Source organism: Bombyx mandarina, chromosome 07 (assembly GCF_030267445.1).
Source record: "Bombyx mandarina strain Sakado chromosome 07, ASM3026744v2".
NCBI lineage: Eukaryota > Metazoa > Arthropoda > Insecta > Lepidoptera > Bombycidae > Bombyx > Bombyx mandarina.
In genome coordinates, this window is record NC_143214.1 from 6,304,224 (window position 1) to 6,325,608 (window position 21,385).

Sequence of the window (21,385 nt, forward strand, 5' to 3'; positions counted from 1 at the left end):
CATAAGGATATAATGTATGTACCCGGAGACGAAAATATGTTAAGGTAAGTTTGAAGCATCCGTAATTAAAACACATACTCGTAGATAAAGTTTTAAACATTAGTAGTATTGCTAAGTCCATTTTTCTCGTGTCGCCAATAATGGAACTTGGCTAGATCATTGATATATTTAACACGACTAAGAAATATTTTGTGGCCTCGTTTAAAAACGAATCACTGAGGAGAGATTTTTTTTTTTCATTGCTTAGATTGATGGACGAGCTCACAGCCCACCTGGTGTTAAGTGGTTACTGGAGCCCATAGACATCTACAACGTAAATGCGCCACCCACCTCGAGATATAAGTTCTAAGATCTCAGTATAGTTACAACGACTACCCCACCCTTCGAACCGAAACGCATTACTGCTTCACGGCGGAAATAGGCGGAGTGGTGGTACCTACCCATGCGGATTTCCAAGAGGTCCTACCACCAGTAATTAATAATTATTAAAAAATCGGTTGTCTGTAAAGTCGGTTTACTGACGATAGTTGAACGTGACAACGTCATAAGAAAATACGCCTCAGAGCGAGGTAACGCCGCATGAGTAATGTTTTTTCGTGCGTGCAGCCAGCTCCATCGAATAATAAGACTTTGTCACGTTAAAACAAAATATCTTCATTTTTAAACGTAATAAATCTCTTTGTTGAATGTGTGCTTGTTCGTAACAAAGTTTATGACATTTTAATGCTAGAAATTTAGGCAATATCTGTAACCTGTCCTATAACCAGTTGTTATCGACTGACTGAGTAATTTTTGAGTTGTTTTTTGTGAACTAATAGTTGTTCATTATACATGCAATAACACCTAATATAAAATAAAATAAATATTTACAGTAAGTACAGAAAACAGGGCCATGTTCTATCCCGGCTATTCTAAGGCCGTATCACATCAGCGATAAACAAGTTCATAATGATAAATAAATATTTGTTCTGTTCTATCGATTTCCAATCCCCGTCATCCGCTTCGAGATAAGATATTTACAGGTTTTTTTAACTAAATTATAACTATAACTTTATCGTCAATGGTTCAGCAGTTTTCAAGTGATACTCAAGTTAACAAATAACGAATCAAACAGAATATTAAGGCACGGGTCGACTAGTACTTACGTTGCCTTTATTATTGTATCCTTAACGCAGGCGAGAGTTCCAGTTTTGAGTTCCTGAATTAGGAGCGTTTTATATTTACTAATTACTATTATATAATTACTTAATACTAGTATATATTTACTAATTTAATCAGTGTATTTTACATTATTTTTTAAGTTAAGACCTGCTATCAGTCGTTAAGAATATAATCAAGGTAGTTGCAAGAAGTCAGGGTTTGGCGAGGTAGAGCCAATGCTCCGTCTTCTCTTAGTAGGATAGTACATCGGTTCTCTTGAATCTTTGGACATGGGTTTTGGGTGAGCTGACAAGCGGTCTTTACAGTTAAGGTTATAAGTTAAGATTGAGTAACGTTTAACTACGAAGTCTGCCTTATATGATAAAAGCGTCTTCACCGATTAGTTAGAAGATACAGATATAATAATAGATCTAGGCCTTCTTGATCTACTATGACTATTTACATCTCCCTCATCCGCTCGGGGCAATAATATGTTCGAGCAATTTTGTAACTTAATCCACTCACTAGTTTTCCAATCAAACTCACCCACTTCAACGTGGATTGGCGTCATGTACAACAATATATATATTATTATATTATCTAACCAACCTTTCCTATAGACAAAAAGAAGAAAAAGGAATCAAACGCCATGAATTGATTTCATATCCATATTTTATTGGCTGAATATGTTGATTATTTGAAGGCAGACATTATCTCGCTTGCTTTTCTCAAAGTAGCTATAGCGCAGCTTCTAAGAAAATAAGGCTTTATAAAATACGACCGTGCAAGGACCATAAATTGAAGCATGAATAAACACTCAACAAAATAGATTACTTTGTGTATAGTGAAGCCTTTGGTTCAAGTAAGGCCCATGTTTATTACATTTTTTGTCAAATAAATTGCTATGATGACGAGAAGATCAGTCTATTTTGGGTAGGTAGTATATTGCTTGTTCTTTTTGGTAACAGAATTAGGGTCATTACTTCTTTTTAATGGAATGGTATGGAATTTTACTGATGGTAGGACCTCTTGTTAGTCCGCACGGGTAGGTACCATCGCCCTGCCTATTTCCGCCGTGAAGCAGTAATGCGTTTCGGGTTTTCGCATTTATGTTGTAAATGTCTGTGGGCTCCAGTAACCACTTAACACCAGGTGGGCTGTGAGTTCATCAACCCATATAGGCTCGGTGGGCCCAAATTTTTATTTTTTTAATGTACGTAACTGCGCCATCCACCTTGAGATATAAGTTCTAAGGTCTCAAGTATAGTCCAGTAACCATGTAACACCAGGTAGGCAATATACAGAGTTTACAGGATAAGTTAGTAGTTATATTCTAGGTCATACATACATATGTAGGGTTTCAGCTATTTTCTATTATTTATGAATTATCTACACAATGTTAGTCCAGACAGTTAAAATATTTTTCTTACGCATATTATGCCATAATTTTACTCGGAAATCCTTGGACACAATATAAAAATTTAGAGCAATAGTGATACTTTACAAATACTTTGCACACATACATACAAAATAATTTCCCGCACACGTCTATGCTAGGCACCAGCTAAACAAAAATCATTACCTTTTCTATCAGTTCTTTCTCCCAGCTTAATAATCCAATTCAAATCTAGTACAGCTCGAGTTATTTCTTGTACTACCATAACAAAATCGTGACCTGTTTCAAATCAGCAACTGTTTAAGTTGAACTTTGATTGGTAGAGCCCGTCAGCTAATTTCTCTAATAATCTGCTATTCTACTACTACTCTAATAATTTTGTAGAGAAGCTACTTACAGTGCCGTCTACGTGGTTAAATTGTAAGTCCAAGCCATTCAGGGTACCACTGTTTAGGAGGAGTTCAGTAATAAACAAACGTACAGAATTTTTATATATCCATAAAATTACAATTTTTCTATGCACTGTGTCAATTCAACGTATCCTATCGATTTTTCTGTTGGAAGCGGCATATTTAGAACTTTTTCAAACCAACTAGAAATAGCTCGAGAGTCGCTCTGAATCTGTGTTATTAAGCACTGAATCATTTCGGTCACTCTCTTTTGCTTTTTGCGAGAATGTTAGCGTCCTGAACATAAACAATTTTATATTATACTCATAATACTTTATAGCCTTTGAGCCCTGTCTACTTTGTAATTTTGAAAGGATAAGATGTACACCATTCTTATGAGTACTTTATTCAATGTTCACGGAGAAGTATTCTTCGCAACCAAACTCAGTTTCTCTTCTTATTTCGAAGCTTATCGGCTCGCTGTGATAAAATGTCAATTCGAAATTTCACTTTTCTATCTTCTTGGAAATGCTTCAAAATACATAACATAGTAGCTAAATGTATTCTTTTGTAAGAAAAATTGGAACTGAAATTACAATTATTTATTACAGCACCAGACTATTTATCGAAGAGTGCAGTACACGTTAGTGCCTATAGAGGCTGTTGCCTACGTTACTTGACTGGTTCGGTTTAATTACTTTAGATGCATATAACGGAACCATTCCGAAACAAATGTCCATTAACATATTTCAAACCGTTTATTATAAAGCTTGTACCGATCGGTGGCAGGTGAATGGAACTTTGTTATATTTTACGTTTTAGATATAGCTAACCCCTGCTCCGAATAAGGCTTTGTGCCTTGATGTAGGTCATCGGCGCATCGGCCGTGCAACCTGCAATGCGACGTGCTTTAGCATACCAAAATTGAAATTAATTTATAGAGGTAGAAGGACTGGAACTTTTTAATGGGCTGGTTATTCGGAAAAGCAGTTAATAAATATGACTAAATGTGTAATAAAAAAAAGGTATATGATAGAAGAGTATGGAAGGAGAAAACATGTTGCGCCGACCTCAAGTGACTGGGAGAAGGGCAAGATAATGATGATGATGATGTAATAAAAAAATCCCTTCTCTTGCAAGTATCCAAATTAGGATATTCGTTTAAGTACATACCTATTTTCTGGATCCTCCAATTCGGTCAAAAATAATGAATGTACCGCAATGTTTTAATTAGAACCTGTTAGAAAACGAAACAAAAAATTACGAAATATAAGTAAAACAAAAAAAAGACTCGCATTTATTCAGAAATTAGATATACATATTTATGTAACTGCGTGTATCTCAATACATCCCAATTAAGAAAGTATTTAGTTTATTTTAAAGTGGGTTGGTAGTGTATAAGTAAAACATAATAATAAAAAATATAATATAATTTCCTATTTGTTCAAAGAAGGCAAAATGGAAGTATGATACTGAAATATTGTTCTCTTGAGAATTCTTGTTTCGGCGGTCGTGATACAGAATTTGTGAACGTCAAAATCAAAGTTATTGAACAAAAACTGGACGTAATAGGTATTCCAAAATTTCAACAAATATTACATCATATTGCAAAAATTTCTATATTAATATATGATTTATTTATTTCGACTTTAAATAGGGATATATAAAAATGAATATTTTGGAACATCTACATTCAAAGGAAAACAGAAAAAAATTATTAAATGAAAAAGTTCAGTATAATTGCATCTGTAGAGCACCTGTGTTTTGTGTGACATCTATACAAATAGAGTCATTCATTGTACTTCTTGGGCGAGACTCGACATTCACATGAAGATGGAGTATTCGCTTCCCGACCTCCGCGATAAATCACTAGTGAGGAAAATATGTCACTTCTGTTTCTGTTTTCAAATTCTTTATAAATTGTATTGGTTATCTAGATTTCAAAGACACTGAATATTTCTCTGTTGTATTTTAGCTTTTAATCAATGCCGCCCCCGCCGTGAGATTTGAGGTCTCAATTATGAATTTGGTTTTTATTACCTTATACTGTTAATTTTTATGTTCTTTTGACGTTAATTATGGAATTATCTTTTGAAATGAATTAGTATCATAATTAAAATCAAAGAAAAAACTCTGAATTATAACCAACGAGATTTGGCACTTTAAGGCAGTTTTGAAATTCGCAATTTAATGAATTAGTAATCACGCTTACAAAAAAAAATGTATCCCAATGGCGGCTTCTAGTTATTTCAACGACTTGAACCGTTACATATGTTATATAAATCCTCCTACTGAACCTTCAGGGTCATGTGGAAATTATAAGCTGTTCAATCACACAATTAAAACATCTTTTGCGGTTTAATCTCGCGTTTTTTAGTGCTCTTCTTTTATTTTCGAAGGTTGAATATTTCACAGCTCGCTCGGTCGCATGAGCATTATTATTCTTGAGTGAGGTTGATTCTCATTCTCAGTGACCGTCGCGTGGATCATATAAAATATGATGACGTTTGATTTCATCCTGCCAATCAAAGATGTCTGCGAATTGTGTTAAATTATATTGGCCATGAACTTAGCGTCGGTCACTTGTCATCGAGATAATCGCAATAATGCAGTGGCCTACTTAACTCCCCAGCAGTGAGCGTTGGCCAACAACCATTGTTATAAATAAACGCTTGCGTTCCATTTTGTTAAATTCTATTTTACTATTAACCGCATTTAAAAGAATGTCAATTATTTTTATTAAGTATTTTTTGTTACGTCTGTGATGACGTGTTTAAAACTCATTTTTAGGGTACAACATAATATGAGTTGAGACATTTAATGGTTGAATTTTCATCATTAATATTCCACACCATAATTTATCGCTAGTGAGATTTTAAATTTTAAGTACATGACAAGACAATGTTAGTCGAACATAGTATTTTTTTGATTTTCGCGTATCATAGATATAATTAAAACTGCTTTTACGGCTTAATGTTGTTCAAATATTTATATTAAAAAATATCTATGTCAACTATGTAGGTATTGTTAATCAGTAAGACATTGCAATCGAAAACGGCTTTGTCGGAAACACAGTCCTGCTATTAGCCTAATGGACACGGCGAAGGACAGTTGAAAATTGAACCTTGTTTAAAAATTTAGAATCCTTTCATAGGGTACCGAAAATAAATAAAGTCGAATTAAACAGGTCCTGAAATTACTCTATAAAATAAATGACTTTTCGTGCAGTAAAATATTTTTTTCAGAGTAAACAATTCAGAATCAAATTCATAATAGAGATAACAACTAATTAAAAAAATCTATTCAGAATATTGTCGCTTCAACATTATTCTGTAAATACAGAAAAACGAATGCAATATGATGTTTTTATTCTTTTCAGTATTTGAAAATAAAAATTTTAGTTTATAGTGTTTATAATTCTAAAATGCAAATCATGGAACCAAAATCGGATGAAGTAAATTAAACACCACAAGAAGAAACAGAGAAGTCAATCTACCTATGCACGTTGCAATGGACTCACTAAGGGTGATATGTAATATAACCCATGGAGGGTTGATTTGAAGCAGGCGGTTGGTCGTAAAACTCATGCTAAATAGGGATTTACATAGGGATGAGGCATGACAAGAGGACATGCTACACCGCCTCCACTTCATCTACATAAGGACAAGAAGAAGAGATTCTAACTATTAAAAAATACTCGTAAAATATAAAACAAGTATTAAAATAACTTATCTCAATACATTCATCTGTGGTTGTTACCTGAGGTTGTTACGTTTTGCCAATTCGTCGGCAGAACAAAATGTTTAAAAAAAAAAAACCTACCTATTATTGTAGATAGCACTCATGATTTTTTTTAACGATCCTACACAAATAGCTTGTTTCTTTTAACACGCCAACAGACATTACATTTTATGCGTCGCAAAATCTTTCTAAACGTAAGAGAGATGAAATTAAAGGTCGCTCTCCGAAGAACAGTGAATAATATTCCCGGTGGTTTCCCTTGAGTATTCTTGCTTTTGTCATGTAACATCATTTGTTCTGCTTGAACATATATTTTCCCAAATCAAAAGATGAAAGGTTTCGTTTTTGTATTATACGTTCAGCTACATCACATACTGACTACGCATAGTTATTTATTATGTTTTCAATTTCGAAAATTAGGTATTAAACCAGAAAATATTGTGATTATTCGGTATTCATGGGAAGAGTCAATATCTGTTTTTTTTTATATTTTATTTCAATGTAACTTTTTATTTATTTATTGTTTAGATGGGTGGACGAGCTCACAGCCCACCTGGTGTTAAGTGGTGACTGGAGCCCATAGACATCTACAACAGAAATGCGCCACCCACCTTGAGATATAAGTTCTAAGATCTCAGTATAGTTACAACGGCTGCCCCACCCTTCAAACCGAAACGCATTACTGCTTCACGGCAGAAATAGGCAGGGTGGTGGTACCTACCCGCGCGGACTTTCAAGAGGTCCTACCACCAGTAAAACTGTAGTAATTTAATTATGAAATGTCATTATGATTATTACTCTAAAACCTTATAATTATTTACACAAGACACAATTAACATTAAAAAATAGTCAACAAGCTGCATGATACCTATATATACTTATACCAAACTAAAAATAAAACTAAATAATGTAAAAAAAGTAAGTAACTGTAACTGTAAAGATATTTTTTTTAATTTTCATCGATTTCCTTAGAAGAGCGACAAGAAAAATCAACTTCAGTTAGAAGAGTAATCTAATGAAAATGTCTAGGCTCGTAAAATGAATATCCTTACCTCGTCTGCGTAATTACGTCATGATAACAAATTACGTAACGTACTTGTATGTGGTAACGTTATTTCAATAAGGAACCATCTTAGAGTACGGCCAGACGAATGTGTGTGCAGGATGCAATAAGTGCAGACCCAACCGCTGGCGGACACAGAGTTACGCGCACTCGACCTTGTCACTGTTTTGCGTTTCCCGTTCGGGATGCTGGTCATTTGTTCTCTTCCGTGGGCTATTCAAAACAAAGTACGCTCCGAGTAAGCTACGAGAGTTACGCTCAGAGAATTAATTTTTTTAATACGATGTAGGTGATTAGGGTGAATACTGTTGCTTTTTTTTCCTACCTAAAAGCTGATAGCCTTGAGAGGCTATTTCAGCGTAACCTAGCAAGTAGGTGAGCTCACGGAGCTCAAACCGGAGCGATGCTAACACTGACCCTAGCCAGAGAAGTGCTTCGCAGAATCTACCACCGGATCGGAAACGCGATCCACTGAGAAGATCCAGCGAGAAACTCAGTGGGCTGTGTCTATGGGTTAATTCGCTCGAGGACGAGGACGGTGACCGGAGCTTGTGGTACCTAAAAGCACCGTTAATGGACCGCGAGGATCCGTAATGACCTGTTTTGGGCGACATCGAACACTGTTGCTCGTCAGTGTTCGACGGTTAGGAATTTTTCGTAGGTAATCCCGTCGTATTTGAGAAATTTCTATAAATTTCCTGACATCGATGATTAAGTATCCTCATATCAATAAAGCCTTGAACTTATGATTAACTCTTATGAAGGGTTTTTTTAATCGTATTAAAACTGTAACCATCTATTTTTGTAATTTTTTTTTAATAGTGTTCCTTATGACTAGGTTTGTTTACGGACTGAGGGGCTCGACCAAAAAAAGTATAATAATTTTATATTAAATTTTTTACTATATTCCAACAAAATTATCTCAATATCAACTTTATTCGCAACTATTCACATTTTATGATACGTTTCATTATTTTATATTGAATCTTTTATTTTTATTTAGAGAATACTTCATATAACAAAAAATATGTAGCAAAAGGAAAACCGTTACGAATGGGAGACCATAAGACACCTCTCTTTTTATTGTTATCTATATTTAGTACAACGTAGTACCGAATGTACATTATTTTCAGCTCTGTTCAATGATTGTGTAGTATTAAAATATTTTCGTAAAATAATGAGTACTGGTTGATTTATCTTATTAAAACTTTCATCCTTAATGCTTGGTTTGGTTCTATTTTTCAAATTTCGCAATTCCATCAAAACGACATAAAATCTTGTTATCGCATGCTTAAACTTACCGCTTCACCATAGAAAACGTCTCAGTTAAGCGGTAGGCTTGTAAAAGTCTGGTGGCATTAACTATCAAGTTGCAAGTATCTTGACAGCTAGAATAGGGCTGCCAGTGTCGAGATCAGTAATCAGTCTAATCCTGCTGTCGGGATCGCATCTACCGGATTATGCTATCTACGCCTATTCTGTAGATACAGCTTTTCGTCGACTTTCAGTCCCAAAGACTTATCTACGGTTGTTTAGATAAGTTTCCGCAGCTTTATGTATGTGATATATTACTTCTGTATATTTTGTTCGATAAGTTACTTTTTAAGAATATTGTGGTGATTTCATAACATTGCTGTCACGATTTAGAGTCGCGCGTTGTTTATTATTTTCTGTTTTTTTTAGCTTTGATACAGGAGACAGATTGGTCGACCAGTGGGTGGTTGGCGCCAGTCACGCAGTGATGTCTATAGGCTTCGTCGACAACCAAGCATTAGACGAGAAGTCAGTTTGCTCAAGTACTGAACAAGTCGTAGTTGATTTATTTAAAACAATAAAGCCTATAGTGAAGTTGTAATAGATATATTATTTGTCCTGACTGACTGATTTACCAAATCAGAGCTTAAACTGCCGGCCTTACAAACTTGAAATATTCGGCAGCTGAGGCCTTTTGTGTTGTAAGCGTCCACTAAGGAAGGTCTTTTTGAAATATCACCCCTGGGAACCTTGGGAGGAGTAAAATAAAATGTGAACCCCGTAGGGGTGTCCGTCTTAAATGCTTTTATAAGCTTGTTATGTATAGGTACTTGTTCGTATGTGACAGAATTTTCAACCTTATTTTTATCGCTTCATCACGTCCAATTAACTTGAATATTCGCACACGTATCAAGGTCTGATCATAGTACAATATTAGTATAACTTCGCTCGCTTCGCTTGTAAGGATATTGACTAGTATCAACAGGATTAAAAAAATATATAAACAATTTTGAATTCAGTTTAAACGCGTTTTTTTAAGTTTTTAAATTACATTTTTTTAAAGTAAAAAGCATGAAATTTTATAATCCTGGTTCTGGGTAGAAGTCCGTTTCGAAGAAAATGTATCGATGTCGGCCTTTTTTAAATTGTTGCCTCCAAAAATATCTTAGTGTGTGAAAGTATAATATATATATTGAGATTTTTACTACTTTTTAAGGAAGAAACGCAAATTTCAATAATAAATCATCGATTACTACAAATATTATGAAAAAGTACTATAAATTATAATTGATATAATATAAAACCTTTATAATTACTATAATGTACTTTCTGTACCATATCCTTAATTCATTCGATGTACATATGTAACACAACGATGTTTCAGTTACATCATAATCGTTCCCAAAGCTAAACAGGGAATCATTGTATAATATAATAAAGGTGCAAGTCTACTTTTTTTTTTATTGCTTAGATCTGTGGACGAGTTGTTACTGGAGCCCATAGATATCTATGACGTAAATGCGCCAACCACCTTGAGATATAAGTTCTAAGGTCTCAGTATAGTTACAGCGGCTGCCCCACCCTTCAAACCGAAACGCATTGCTGCTTCACGGCAGAAATGGGCAGGTTGGTGGTACCTGTCCGTGCGGACTCATTCAAGAGGTCCTACCACCAGTATTAGTAGTACATTTTTTACCAGTAGTACATTTTGGTTATGTTTATTTTTTTATTTAATTTTTTAGTAATACAGACTTTTTTTCTACCTAAGCTAATAGTCTTGAGAGGCTATGTCAATGTAAGCTAACAAGTAGGTGAACTCACGGGGCTCAAACCTGATGACGTTGCTAACAATAGCCCTAGCAAGAGCAGTGCTTCGCTGAATCTACCACCGGATCGGAAATGCGACCCACTGAAAAGATCCGGTGAGAAACTCAGTGGGCTGTGTTTGTGGGTTAATTTACTCGCCAAGCCCTTCGTCGCAAGCGACGGGTTCGACGAGAACGATGACCGGGACAGTATTGCCAACCCCACGTAATTCGGGATAATGACAAGAAGAAGAAGATTTATGAATACATTACATATTCGTTTACTAGTAGGTAATTTATAACTTGTTCCTAGTGCGTCATCATTTTGATCAACCTACTATCTACTATCTCTTTTTTTAATATATTTTCACACTTTTCACTCTTTAATATCTTTTCTTTTATTCCGTTTTACTCGTCCTTATAATATCCGCAATTTAGGAAGTTAATAATGTTTTTTTTATATCGTAAGTCTATAATAGAAATCCAGGGCAGATAACTAGTACACAGCTAACTAATTTTTTATATAATACTGATCTTATAAATAACATACGATTGCTATTATAGCTTAATGAATCATGTAATGTAGAATTCCTAAACTCTATTAGTTATTATAAACTAGCGACCCGCCCTCACTTCGCTTCAGAAACTGTAATTTATTATTGATTTCTGCACTATTTAATGGATGTTATTATACATACAAACCTTCCTCTTCAATCACTCTATCTATTAAAAAAACCGCATCAAAATCCGTTGCGTAGTTTTAAAGATTTAAGCATACATAGGGATTAGGGACAAAGAAAGCGACTTTGTTTTATACTATGTAGTGATACTTATGTTGTGGTAGATTTTATTGTGAATGTACACATAAATAATAATGTATGTTTGAATGTGATGAAAAAGCAAAAATTAAACAAGATTGCGGTAAAGTCTTTGATATTCGAAGCGCGCGGAGCTCTTGATCACGGCTTTTCGATCAATTACGTTTCCAAACTTCTGAACGAAACCCAAACAAGTTGTTTCCCTTGGATTTAACCGTCCATTACTTTGGACGACTCTTTCTGATTTTTAATAAAACAAACCCTATTGCTCAATGCCTTTTTAAGCAACGACTATTGCTTAGACGTAGATAAAAACATTGTGATAAAACCTTGGAAATCGAATTAACATATGAACGATGCTCATAAATGAGGACTCAGATACTTTATTGGTTCTTAAATATGTTATTATGAATGCGAATATCGAAATAAACAGTGAATGTTGCAATTGCGAATTCGACGAAATAACAACAATGACTATGCCCGAATCAACTAAATAACACCAGTCGAATGACTTGCGTATTACGTTATTAGTCTTGGGGTTCAATCAATGTAATTTTGCCAAAGGGGAACGAATACAAACATTGCTTCGAAATACGTTGTCTATGCCCAGCGGCGTGTGACGCGTTGCACCAAATATCACAGTATTCAAAACAAACATATCTCCGAAGGATCACTTTACTGTATCATAAGCCCGTGTAATCCTTTAGCACATGCATGTTGATATTCTAATTCTACTTATTTGTCCGCTTACACTAATACAACATCTTATATTGCTAGTACAGCTTTTTTTTCATTCTTTATTAAGCCATACACCTATTAGGTTAAGTCGGCTAGTACAGCATTAAACAGTAAAAAAAAAATGTATTCTCTTCGGTTTACGCGTGTCGGAGATAGAATTAAAACTGCTTTTACAGTCTCGTCTGTGAAAAGGAAAACTGTAAAGTAATTGAAACGTTAGAAATAATATAAAGGCAGTAAAACGTAAGATTAAATAGTAAATGTATTTAATTAGTACATAATGTTATTATCTATCTCTATATATAAAAATGAATATGACTCACACAAGGGAGTTCATAAAAGAAAAACATACCTAATTAATATTGAAAATCGGGTAAAGTATAAAATTGAATAAGCATTATACTAACTATATTGTTGACTATAATTTAATAATCGTATATATTTAGTCTGTATGCATTTTATCCACAATCTATCTTCTATATATATATAAACGAATTGCTGTTCGTTAGTCTCGCTAAAACTCGAGAACGGCTGGACCGATTTGGCTAATTTTGGTCTTGAATGATTCGTGGAAGTCCAGAGAAGGTTTAAAAGGTATAACAATTTTTGTTTCCCTTTGTATGTCCCCCGTCGGACGGATTCCTTTTGTTTGTTTTAAGTTTTATTTATACCAAAGTTTGGGTCTTTTATTTTGGATTGAGGCACTACGAAGTCTGCCGAGTCAGCTAGTTATTAATATTCAGGTCTATTTTTAGTTTTAGAATAGCATAATGTTTGTTTTATTCGTTCCGTACAGATTGAGTTTTAGTGTGTAAATTTGATGAAAAACTGTTGTTTCCAGGCAGTTAAACGTCGATGAAATAACACTAGCATGACATAAAAGTTCAGTTTGTAACATAATTAGAAACGACTTAAAAAAAAGAGTCGAAATTCAGTCTCAACAATCCATTGGTTGTCGGTGTTGAATATTACATATTCATTCTTATTATTATTATAAACATATAAAATATTATTGTACAAATATTTCTGGCTCAATATAGATTATTCAACGCACACGAAAACGAAGCGGAGTTTTTGTGAAAAACAAACAGAATACGCCGACAACAAGTCTTTGAGCAAACATTTTGCGGTGAAACAAGGTTTCAGATTAAATGAAGGCGCTCTACATTCACTTACATAGATCATGAAAGAAGTAACACATACAAAAATTTAATTAGGAAGTTATTATGTGCAGGCTGAAGGCTTCGGTTAAGTTTAATGGCAGGGGAATTAAACCTGCGATGAAATTAGCCGTGTAATCCGTTGCGAAGTTCACTTAAAACTTTTCAAATATTATTCTTTGGTGCTCGTTAGTCGTAACTCACGCCACGCCCGTGTCTGTTCGTTATATTCGACGCAACTTTTGGCATTTATTTGGAATTGCATAAATTTAGTGAACGTCGTGATTAATAGCTTCGTACTTCGTGTTACTTATTTATAAATACGAACTGTATTTTCACTCTATTCTACTTCGTTTCCTTCTTTGACGACTTCGAATTTATTAATTTTAAACAAAAACTACTTTTGTTAGCTTAACTAATAAAGGGAAGAACCGTTTCACATCAACAACATAACTATCGATCGTCAATATTCTAATCTAGCTCAGGTAATCTCAGAATATTCAACTTCAAAAGAAATTGGTAAGCAGATTAGGAATGTTTGGAAACAATATTGGAGCTTGAAAGCAATTACGAGTATTTCAATCAAGCGGACACTATCCGATTCTTGTTTCAAAGTTGCCTGTACTCAAATATGGTTGCCATACCTGGGTAAATATTACATTAAGTTTACCGATAACTTATATCGCGTTAATACACCGAATTAAGTACTTATGGATTCATCCAATTATAAAAAAGCAAGATATATTGGAATATGAAAATACAATAACTATCAGGAAATTTAAATGGAAATGAACGGGTACACTATTCGGGGTCAGAAGAAGCAGTCGAAAATAATTGTGTCAGAGTATTAATTAATCAGTATTATAATGGATTAATTTTGGGTGGATTTTTTTGTACGCTAACCCAAGATCTCTGAGGTATTGGTCTATCAATGGAACCGGGTTAGCTTTAGAAACAGTTGATTGATTCAAGAACGTATTATAATAATATTTTTAGCTTTAAAAAAGTATTTGTTGAATATATAATAAAATATTTTCTGAATCTGAAACCATTCTGATTTAGATTAAGTTTTGATTTGAAATAATATTCGCATTTTTATATTTAAATATATGTTTATCTTTCTATTAGGGAGGATATTATATATATATATTTTCTATTAGGGGAAATATATGTTTATCTTATTTATCTTTCGTAAAGAAGCGAAACTTTAACGAAATACACAGAAACATTTTATGACGCCTTCTCGTAAATTGCCAACTAATTAAAGTTGTCGTGGCCTAAAGGGTAAGACGATCGGTATAATCGTACCGAGCGATGCGACTATGCCTGTTTTCAAAACCCGGATATTTTCAATTTTTTTAATTAAATACGTACACAGCTCATGTTCACTGATGACTTCCACGATGAAGGACTAAGTCTATCCCGTAAGTACAAAATAAAAGAAATTGGAATTAAAATTAAGAAATAGATATAACGTAGTCATACTACAATTGGGAGTTCAAGTCTTAAGATAGTTTGTGAAATTCACATTATGATATCTATGGGCTCCCATAACCAATTGGCGCCACCCTCGGATGCATTACCCCCGTCACTCCGATGGAAACTAAAGACCTAATCGAAGACCTACATCCTCGCAAGGCTCCCGGTTCCGACGGTATATCTAAACGCGTTATTAAACTTCTACCCGTCCAACTCATCTTGATGTTGGCACCTATTTTCTATGCTACTATGGCGAAATATATCTTTCCCGCGGTGTGGAAAGAAGCAGACGTTATCGGCATACATAAGCCCGGTAAACCCAAAAACCATCCAACAAGTTATCGCCCGAATAGCTTCCTCATGTCTCTAGGCAAGCTGTATGAACGTCTGCTCTACAAACGCCTCAGAGACTTCGTCTCATCCAATGGTATTCTCATCGTTGAACAATTCGGATTCCGCGCAAATCACTCATGCGTACAACAGGAGCATATTCACGGAGCATATTCTGGTAGAGCTTAATCGTCCAAAACCGTTATATACGGGAGCCCTCTTCTTCGATGTCGCAAAAGCGTTCGACAAAGTGGACAATGGGCGTGCCGGACAGTCTCGTGCTCATCATACGGAACTTCTTGTCGAACCGCTCTTTTCGATATCGAGTCGAGGGAGCCCATTCCTCCCCGCGACCTCTCACGGCTGGAGTCCCGCAAGGCTCTATCCTTTCGCCGCTTCTATTTAGTTTATTCGTCAACGATATTCCCCGGTCGCCGCCGACTCAGTTAGATTTATTCGCCGACGATACGACTGTTTACTATTCGAGTAGAAACAAGTCCCTAATCGCGAAGAAACTCCAGAGGGCAGCCGTGGGCCCTAGGATAGTCGTTCCGAAAATGGCGCATAGACATCAACCCAGCGAAAAGCACAGCGGTGCTATTTCAAAGGGGAAACTCCACACGGATTTTCACTCCGATTAGAAGGAGGAATCTCACACTCCCGATTACCCTCTTTAGCCAACCCATACCCTGGGCCAGAAAGGTCAAGTATCTAGGGGACACCCTGGATGCATCCATGACATTCCGCCCGCATATAAAATCAGTCCGCGACCGTGCCGCGTTTATTCTCGGTAGACTCTACCACATGATCTTTAAGTGGAGTAAAATGTCCCTTCGGAACAAGGTGACACTTTACAAAACTTGCATAAGGCCCGTCATGACTTACGCGAATGTGGTGTTCGCTCACGCGGCCCGCACACACATAGACACCCTCCAATCTCTACAATCCCGCTTTTGCAGGTTAGCCGTCGGAGCTCCGTGATTCGTGAGGAACGTTGACCTACACGACGACCTGAGCCTCGAATCAATCCAGGAATACATGTAGTCAGCATCGGAACAGTTCTTCGATAAGGCTATGCGTCATGATAATCGCCTTATCGTTGCCGCCGCTGACTATATCCCGAATCCTGACCACGCAGGAGTCAGTCACCGTCGATGCCCTAGACACGTTCTAACGGATCTATAAGATCCAATAACCTTTGCATTAGATGCCTTCAGCTCTAACACTAAGCGCAGGCTTAGGGACCCCGGTAACCGTACTCGTCGAACTCGACAAAGAGTTCGACGTGCAACCTAACCCATGAATCAGCTCGCTGAGTTTCTCGCCGGGTTTTGTCAGCGGGTCGCGATTTCGTTCCGGTAGTAGATTCATTCGCGCAGCAGCTGCTCTTGAGTTGTTAGGTCTCCTTCGGAGGCGCTCGGGCAGCTGTTAGCAAATCCCACCCCTCCTGGCTGAGTCTTTGCTCTCCCATCCGTCCTGGTGAAACTGGAAAGGCCTCCGGGCCACCAGTAATCCTTCAATTATAAAAAAAACCAAATAGCCGGGTGGACCGTGGGCATTTTAAATTGGAAAATTAAATGTCATAACGAAATCATAAAGCTTGGTGCCCCAATTATTATGTTGTATTGTTAATTATTAACAGAAACTGAATGATTATAGTCTCGACTTTTGGCTCTGTCACATGTCACTTCAAGACCGAGTTTATAATACGATTGTACTGTTAAAGCAAAACAGTAAACTAATATAGCTATCGACAATATCTCCCTAGAGGCATCATAAGTCACTTAGTTTGCAATTAGTTCGCAATACATCTTCAGTATACATGTATTTATTCTGTATTTATACGGCTTATTAACACGATTTTTGGGTAATTTCTTCAATGTAGTGTAAATATATATATGACGGAGGAGGCAAAACGCTGACGGAATATTTTAAAAAGTGTGCTTTCTTGACGATGACTCATGTTTGGGCTCCCGAAACAAAACTGCACGAGAACTTCACGAAAACTGCACGTATTTCACGAGGAGCGTAACAACGTTCCGAAGAGATCCGTACTGTGCTACGGCTCGGACACGAATGGCCCAGCGTTTTTTTTTTTTTTTTTTCCTACCTATGCTGATAGCCTAGAGAGGCTATTTCAGCTTACCCTAGCGTGTGTAGGTGAGCTCATGGGGCTCTAATCGGAGAGTTGCTAACACTGACCCTAGCAAGAGCAGTGCTTCGCAGACTCTACCACCGGATCGGAAGGGCGACCCACTGAGAAGATCCGACGAGAAACTCAGTGGGCTGGCCCAGCGCTAGACAGTACGGCCGTATTTATAGGCCTTGGTACAGGTGAACGTGTTTACACGTTTTTAAAGTATTGAAATTACAATAAAAGGGACTGTTTAACATAAATTTCTCATCTTTACAAACACAGAGTATTTAGTTGATGATCAGATGATCCGATTATCACATTCAATCATTATTCTTTTTATAATAAGTAGGTAAATAGTCATATTTGTGCCGACATATATATTTATATAATGTAATAATAATAGGCAGTGTCAGGTTAACATCACGAGACGACTGCCAAAACCAATTGTCGCGGTATTTTGATCAGAAGCCCCAAAATTTCTATAGCAATGGGATCGTGTCCCTACCTACAAGATGGCAAAAAGTTATAGAACAAAATGGTACTTACATACTTTAGTTAAATGTAAATAATAATAATAATGTTTTTATTGCAAGTAACCATGACTCATATAAATTGTTAATAAGACTTAGACCTATGTTAGTAATTATATTTACATCACAATGAATTACTGTCGTAACATCCCATGGGAGATGGCACCACAGCGACCCATGTATACACAGTCCAGCCTGCTTGCGATCATGCTCAGGATACTGTTGGATCTGGCCCTCACTCTGCTTACCAGAGATGCACACCTCTTACGCATGGTAGCGTAAAAACAATCTATGTGCGCGTTTGCAAACATCCCTGATGCGCTACAAAAGCGGGGCAGCACCACCAGCACCCTAAACGCGTTATTATATTGAACACGGAGAGCGTTGTACGATCTTTGAGTATATCCAGCCCACAAGCTGCACGTGTAAAAGTTAGTACAGTAGGCCCTAAAGAGGGTGACCTTGACTTTAAGTGAACACCGTGCAAACCTGCGAGCTATCATGTTTGCTCTAACCGACAACGCTCTCCGCTCTCGTTCAATATCTTCATCATCTTTGAGATCAGGGGTCAACACATGGCCTTTAAAATAAACTATTTTAAAATATGTTGTGAATTTTCTTAAAAATGCGAAGAAACTTTTTCCCCAACCTATTAAATCAATATACTATGTAATACACCATCTACGTCACTACTGGTATCATAACTTACTTAAGTTTATGTTAGCAATTAGTTATAAGTTCAACAGATACAAATCTACCCGGTTATGGTTTTTGGCAACAAGCCAAATATTATGACGCAGTCGGACACTGCTCTCCGGGGCATTACGTTTGGAAACACGTTACTAGTCTTATGCTAAATATTATCAAACACCTTAAGTATTTATAAAACTTAATCTAGATTTAAAATAATTGTTTTACTTATTTTGAAAGGCAAACAGTGGAGCACCTTATCTTATATAATATAAATAATCTATACTAATATTATAAAGCTGAAAAGTTTGTTTGTTTGAACGCGCTAATCTCAGGAACTACTGGTCCGATTTGAAAAATCCTTTCAGTGTTATATAGCCCATTTATTGACGATGGCTATAGGCTATATAACATCACTCTAAGACCAATACAGGTGGAACACCAATAAAGAATGGTTCAAAATAGGGGTGTAAATAGCTCCTTAACATTCTATAATTAAAAAATATTTTCACTTTCTACGTAAATGAAGTTGCAGGTAAAATTTAGCGTTATGCCAAAGTAAATATTCCATGCGGACGGAGTCGCGGGCCAAAGCTAGTGTTTATATATTTGTTTTATACAACTACCGATTTGAAATTTAGACATCATTGAATGTTATCATTTAATTTTTATCTATAAAAAAATATACATTTTCGTATTTTCGTAGGTATGATTATTAAATTTAAATCGTCTACAACGTTAAACTACGTATAGATATTAAATCGCTCAACAATATCTGGAAATGAAATGGAACACGTTTCTCGAAACCAGCACTTGGCGGGCTTGTTAGATAGTTTGTGTTGAATTCTGCAACTATATACCCGACAAACAATAACTGACAAAGTTTCTTTGCCTTATCGTTTTGTCTTAACAAAATCAAAATTCAAAAACCTTCGCAGCTACCGACATTTCTGCAAATCTTTAGTTTAGAAAATGATTTATTTTTATAAATGGAATGGAGTGCGTCATACAAAGATAAGAAGCATAACCAAAACAGTGGACGCTCTCAAATATGCTCAAAGACTGAAGTTTAAGTGGGCTGGCCACGTAGCACGACTCAGGGATGGGAGATGGACATCGAAAGTAACTGCATGGGACGGTCCACAGGGCAAGCGGCGCGTCGGTAGACCGTACACGCGTTGGGAGGATGATATTAGAAAGGTTGCTGGACCACACTGGATTTATGTCGCCAGAGACAAAGCAGAGTGGAAATCTTTGGATGAGGCCTTTACCTGAGAGGGGTCCATACATATATTATATAAACTAAATATACAAAAAAAAAAATGTTATTGCATGGAATAAAGGGCTTAATAAATAATAAATAAATAAATGGAATTTATTTATTTTATAATTTTGGTGAATCACTATACTGCGTCTAATGAATAGGTCAAATGTTTTGTAGGAATAGTTAAAATACACGTTCACTAAAATAACCTACTGTTGGAATAAATATAATGGCAATAATCTAAATCTAATCTAATCCATACATTGTTGGACACGTTCACACTATACTGTACTATATATTATTGGCTAAGTATAGGCTGCTTTAATATATATGATATATAGTGCCATACTATAGTATAGCGTAGTCTGAAAGCAGCTTAAAGCTATTCAGTTTTATAAAACTGTCTTTCAACTGTTACACGTCCACTGTATTTTATTGATAGATAATAATTACTGTTAAGCTTCAAAAAATTCAATAGAAAAAGAGTGGGATATCGGACATCGCGATATTTTTTTATATACAGGGTGGCCCATAAGTCCTTTGAAAAGTAAAATTTGAATAAAACGAACAGGGCGCGCGTGAGCGGTGCAGGGGAAGCGGGGGGAGTAACTTCGGTTTCTGGGAATTTAGTCGCGATGGAGCGTTTTACCGGAGCGGACCGTGCGTTTTGTGTGCGCGAGTTTTATAAAAACGACAATTCGGCAACCGTTGCGCGGCGTAAATTTCGAGAACACAAAGGTTTACACAACTTTGACGACACTCCAACTCTTCAAACGATTAAGAACTGGGTTGCTAAGTTCGAGGAGACCGGTTCGACGTTAGATAAACCGCGGTTGGGTCGCCCAAGGACGTCACGTACGGAACAAAACATAGACACAGTGACACAGTCTATTCGCGAAAATCCGACACAGTCAACTCGTAAGCGCGCCAGAGCATTAAACGTATCCAGGACATCGTTACAACGGATTTTGAAGAAAGATTTACATATGCACCCTTACAAAATTCAGTTGGTTCAAGAATTAAAGGAAACTGACGGTATTCAAAGACAAAATTATGCGAATGAAATGTTGAATCGGTTTACTTCCTTCAATAACATAATGTTCTCTGACGAGGCTCATTTCCATCTTAACGGGCATGTTAGTAAACAAAATTGCCGCTATTGGAGCCCCATCAATCCAAAACTTAAGCATCAGAAGCCCTTACATAGTCCGAAAGTGACTGTTTGGGCCGCTATGTCAGCCCATGGTATCCTAGGGCCTTACTTCTTTGAGGATGGCAGAGGGCGCGCAGTTACTGTTACGTCGGAGCGATATGTGGCTATGATCGAAGAGTTTTTCATACCAGAATTGCAAAACTTTTCAGGCTTTAATGCCAGGACGTGGTTTCAACAGGATGGGGCCACTTCTCACACCTCTAACACTGCTATGCCCGTTATCCGTCAACTTTTTCCT

The 21,385-nt window shown here is 36.3% G+C and overlaps 1 long non-coding RNA gene across 1 annotated transcript; it reads right to left on the bottom strand.

The window, feature by feature from the left end:
• Positions 1-4,097: 4,097 nt before the first annotated feature.
• LOC149502638 (uncharacterized) lies at positions 4,098-8,041 on the bottom strand. The gene is made up of 2 exons (XR_016323289.1): positions 7,763-8,041; positions 4,098-4,162 (listed from the first exon to the last, which is right to left on the bottom strand). It is a non-coding gene; the product is annotated as an uncharacterized LOC149502638 (long non-coding RNA).
• Between the last annotated feature and the right edge of the window lie 13,344 nt (positions 8,042-21,385).